This window comes from Tenrec ecaudatus, chromosome 2 (genome assembly GCF_050624435.1).
Source record: "Tenrec ecaudatus isolate mTenEca1 chromosome 2, mTenEca1.hap1, whole genome shotgun sequence".
NCBI classification, from domain to species: Eukaryota; Metazoa; Chordata; class Mammalia; order Afrosoricida; family Tenrecidae; genus Tenrec; species Tenrec ecaudatus.
Window position 1 is genome coordinate 252387114 of NC_134531.1, and position 5644 is coordinate 252392757.

General features: G+C 36.9%; 1 pseudogene; it reads right to left on the minus strand.

The window, feature by feature from the left end:
* Nucleotides 1-3506: 3506 nt before the first annotated feature.
* LOC142440577 (olfactory receptor 5K1-like) lies at nucleotides 3507-4487 on the minus strand (annotated as a pseudogene).
* Between the last annotated feature and the right edge of the window lie 1157 nt (nucleotides 4488-5644).

Genomic DNA, 5644 nt, shown 5'->3' on the forward strand with positions numbered 1-5644 from the left:
CTTATCACAATCCATACATATACATACATCAATTGTATAAAGCACATCTGCACATTCTTTGCCTTAATCATTTTCTTTTTTATTCTCCTCTTCTGTTTTTTTACATTTTATTTTATTGGAGGTTCTTACAGCGCTGTCACAATCCATACATATACCCATTATGTCAAGCACATTTTTACATATATTGCCATCATATTTTTCAAAACATTTTCTTTCTACTTGAGTCACAGGCATCAGCTCCTCCTTGTCTCCCTTCCCTTCCCTCCCCTCCCTCCTGCCCCAAGCCCCCCTAACAATCTATAAATTATTCTTTTATTTATTTATTTTTAATGTTTTACACTGACTGCTGTCCCATTTCATCCACCCTTCTGCTGTCTGTCTCCCTGGGATGGAAGCCACACGTTGATCATTGTGATTGGTTCCCCGCCACTGCCCCGCCCTTACCCTCCTAGTTTTGCTTCTCCCCTTATTGGTCCTGAGGGGTTTTCCTGTTCTGGATTCCCTGTGATTTGAGCCCTTATCTGTACCATTGGTAAGATAGATTTAGGGTCATGGTAGTTCCTGGGGAGGAAGCATTAAAGAACTCGAGGAAGATTGTGTGTTTCATCAGTGCTATATTGCACACTGACTGGCTATTCTCTTCTTATGGCTGTTCTGACAGGGGGGAGTCCAATTGACTACTGATAGGCTTTGGTTCTCCACTCTGCTCTCCCTGTCATTCCCATTGATATGCTTTTTGTTTGTTTTGTTATGGGTCTTTGATACCTGATGACTGATCCCATCAAAACCTCATGATCATGCAGGATGGTGTGCTTCTTTTATGTGGGCTTTGTTTCTTCTCAGCTAGGTGGCCACTTGCTTATCTTCAAGCTTTTACGACCCCAGATGCTATATCTCTCATTAGCTGGGCACCTTCAACTTTCTTCACCATATTTGCTTATGCACCCATTTTGTTTTCAGTGGTCAGGGAAGGTGAACATCACAGTGTACCGTGTTAGTAGAACAAATTGTTCTTGCATTGAGGCAGTACTTGAGTGGAGGCCCAATATCCACCTGCTACTGTAATACTTTATAGATAAATATATGTACATGGTGTTATTCCCCTGCCATTGTATATAACTCACCCACAATATTAGAGACATTCTCTTTTCATTTTCATTTAGTTCAAGATATTTTTTAACTGTCTTGCGTTTTCTTTGATCCACATGCTATTTAGAAATGTGTTAACTGTTCAAACACTTCTACATGAGTTTTTAACCTTGCTGATAGAAATTTCTAGCTTAATACACATATGTTCTGAGAGAATACTTTGTATAATTTTTACTCTTTAAATGCATTAAACTGTGTTTATGGCTTATGTTCTTTTAAATTTTTTAATTAAAAGATCATTTTATTGGGGGCTCTTACAACTCAATGGCTTATGTTCTTGAGTATTCTATGTGAGTCTGAGAAGAATGTGTTTTATGCTGGTGTTGGATTAAATCTTCTACAAATGTGATTTAGAACTAATTGACTTGTGAATTGTCCAGTTCAACTGTATATCTACTGATTATCTGCTTGTTGGATTTTTCAATTAGTAAGTGATGAATGTTGAAAATTTCAACTAAAATATTGGATTCATTATATATTCTTGAAAATGAACCAATAAAATGGAAAACAAATTATTAGAGAAGTCAATGACATCATAAATTATCTTTTAAATACTTGAATAAAATTGATCTTGTGTACGTACAGATGATATAAAAATGCAAATAACTCTATGTTCACAAATTTGGTCATTGAAAGGCAATAGACCAATTCAATAAAAAGGCATAATCTACCAAAATTCATACAATGAGCAATAACCTGACTAGGATAATCTCTCCTAAGGAAATGAATAAATAATAACCTCTGAACGTAAAGTATTAAGCCCAGAAAATTTTACTGGTGACTTCTTATAAAGATTTAATAGACTTTAATTTTTTAAAGCAATTTTAGGTTTACAGAGAAATTGAGCAGAATTCTTTTGAACTCCCTTATAAATCCACCTTCCTTCCTCAGTTCACAATTAGTAATCTCCAAGTTACTAAATTACTAAATGTGATACATTTCTGAAAATTGATGAAGGAATATATATATACAGCATCATAAGTAGAGTCTGTAATCTCCATTAGAATTCTTTGTATTGTGCAAGTCTATCTGGATGAGTTTTGCAGATGCATGCTATGCAACTTCCATTACCGTGTCATAGTTTCACTGCCCTGAAAGTACCTTGTTATCGACGTGTTCATCCTTTTCCTTTCCCCTAAAGCCCTGTCAAATACCGATCTTTTCACTGTCTGTATTTACCTTTGTTGAAATGTAATCTAGTAGAAATTCTACAATATGTAGTGATTTATGATTGGCTTCTTTTACTTCTCAATATGAATTTTATATTTCTCTGTGTGTGTCTACTTTCATAGCTCTTTTGTTTCATTGCTGAACAATATTCCATTTCATAGTCCTATGACACTTTGTTTATCCATGAGGCAATTATGAAGAGAGCTGCTATAAACATTCCAGTAGAGTTTTCTGTGTGGACATACACCGTTCATCTCATTTGGATAAATACCTAGGGTCATGATTGCTGGATCACATGGTAAGAATTTTTAAACTAAATATGATCTGTCAAAACCACCCAGGAATTCTGTGGAAGAAAAGGCCTGACAATCTGCTTCCATGAGGATTACAGCTAAGAAAGCTCTTTGAAGCAGTTTACTCTGTGAGCACATGGAGTCACCATGAGTCAAATCAACTCGACAGCAACTCAGACATGTTTAGTTTTGTAAGCACCTGCCCTGTGTCCTCAGCTGTATCACCAGCAATGAGTGAGCCTTTCTGTTCCTCCTCATCCTTCCCAGGATTCTTCCTCTGTGTTTCGATTTCAGGTGTGTAGTAGTATTTTATTGTTGTTTCAATATGTAATTCATCAACAACATATGATGTTGAGCTTCTTATCATGTGCTTGTTTGCCATCTGTACATTGCTTGTTTGGGGCTTTGCTCGTCAGTTTGAACTGCCCCCTCCCAATTAACTTGGCACTATTTTGTCACGTCTATGGTAGTAAGAGATTTTATTTGCAGTAAGGCTCTTATGAGCACAAATCCTTTTATCTTAAATGTCATGCTCACTCTCCAAGCTGTGATAGGGACTGGTTGTCATTGTTTAGCACACCTCTCCTATATATTAGTAATCGTTAGTTTCTGTGTTGCTCTTTGGTGTTGAAAATCTCTGGTGCTGACGCAGTGCATGAAATTGGCAATAATTGAAATTGTTTTTGAATTCACTCTTGTATGTTTTTTTATTTCAATGTCTAGTTTTAATTTTTGTTATTTTGAATTAAGATTTACTACTTATGTCTCCTGCCTTGAATATATTGCTGCTTCATTTTGGTTGTATTATGACATATTTTAATATTTAATATGCCATGTGTAACTTTCCTTTGTATTATTTCATAAGGAGTTTTTGTTGTTGTTGCTGCATTTAAATCATTGAGCCACAGTAGCTCTCATTTGTTTCTGACTTTCCTGAGATTGCATCTTCAGAATTTTTTTCAGGGCACTTATTACTTCCTTATTTCTCAGGCTATAGATGAAAGGATTTAGTAAGGGAACTACAATTGTAAACAAGATAGCAGCTGGTATATCTTGGTCTCCTTCTTCCAGCAAGTTTGGTCGAATGTACATGAAGAAAAGAGAGCCATAGAATAATGAGACGGACAGTAAGTGGGATGCACAGGTGGAGAAGGCTTTGGCTCTTCCCTCTTTGGATTTCATTTTAAAAATAGTGAAAAGGATTAAGACATAAGATATTAAGACACTGCCTGTTGTAAAGACTTGAATTGATTCTGAAAAGATAAATAATACTAGCTCATTGATGTAAGGGTCAACACAGGAGAGTCTGTATAAAGGAAGAATATCACAATAACAGTGGTTGATGTGATTATCTCCACAGAAAGCTAGCCTAAATAAAAGCCCCACATGAATCATGGAATGCAGATGTCCAGCTATGAAGGCCCCTGTGGTCAACTGAAAACAGAGTTGCTTTGACATCATGGTGTGGTACTGCAGGGGACTGCATATGGCCATGTAGCGGTCATAGGCCATTGCTGCCAGGAGAATGCAGTCTGCAGTTTTAGCCAGGCAGAGAAAATAAAACTGTGCCATGCATTCATAGAGTGAAATCATCCTGTCTTCAGAGAAGAAGTTCTGTAACATCTTGGGGGAGATGGCAGAGGAGCAGCAGGAATCCATCAGAGCCAGGCTGCCCAGGAAGATGTACATGGGTGTTTGCAGACGGCGCTCCATGGAAATCAACACCACCAACCCAAGATTGCCCACCATGGTGATCAGATAGACGACAAAGAACATGAACGGGAGGGTCTTTAGTTCTGGATGATCCATAAATCTGGCGAGGATGAGCTAATTTTTCATTGTATGGTTTTTATCAGCCATACCTGACTTCTTTGTTGAGAATTTTTTTTGAGAAGTACATGCTAATTTATAATAGACTCAATTCCAGTTTAATATATATTACTATTAATTTGTTTTTTGTTTTTAATCAATTTATTGGGGGAGCTCTTGCAGCTCTTATAATATTCCATACACCATTTGTATCAAACATATTTTTATATATGTTGCCATCATTTTCTAAACATTTACTTTGTATTTGAGCCATTGGTATCAGCTCCTCTTTCCCATCCCCCCTTGTGAGATTAAATTATACATTATTATTATTTTCATATATGATACTGTCTGCTGCTTCCCTTTACTCATGTTTCTAAAGTTCAAAGCCCTGGGAGTGGGGATTATGTGTCCATTGTTGTGATGGAATCCCTTTTCCTCCTCTACTCCTCACCCACCCCCTATCTATCTTTCCCTGCCTTTCTTGTATTCCTACTCCAATTTCCGTTCCTGAAGGGTTTATCAGACCTGGATTCCACATGGAGCGAGCTCTTACCTGTACCAGTGTACATGCTCTAGTCTAGCCAGAACTGAAAGGCAAGACTGGGGTCATGACAGTGGTGGGTGAGGAAGCCTCAAAGAGCCAGAGGAATATTGTGTGTTTCATCGGTGCTATGCTGTGCCCTAGTTGACTCATCCCTTCCTTGAATTTTTGAATTGTTGAAATTTTTCTGTCCCAGGAGGGCAAGGAATTTTCGCTATAGTGCTTCCACGTGTCTCCTGGATTGTGTGTATGGCCAATTCTGGGAAGAGTCAATCTCCTAAAGCTATTAACTATTTATCATTTTTTCCCATCACATTATAAAGAAAAGCATGATTGGATGCAAAAAGATGACTTTAAATGTCTTGGGGGGAATATTCAAACAGAAAAATGTCTGTGAGCCTGGTAAAGATGATTTATAATTTAAATTTATCAAATGAATATTCTCAAGCTATTTCAATATTTAAAAAACCAATTTCAATTGTAGATGCCAAGCAATTTACTACATCTGAATATACATTTAAAAAACAAATTTCTTTGCAGTTGGGCAGTATTATATACAAGACTTCAAGACTTTTTATACTACTTGCAGGATTAAGAGGGACAATAATGTGTATGGATACAGAGATACGTAAAAGAGGAAAACAATGCACAAAATGGCCATTCTAAACCCCTTACATGG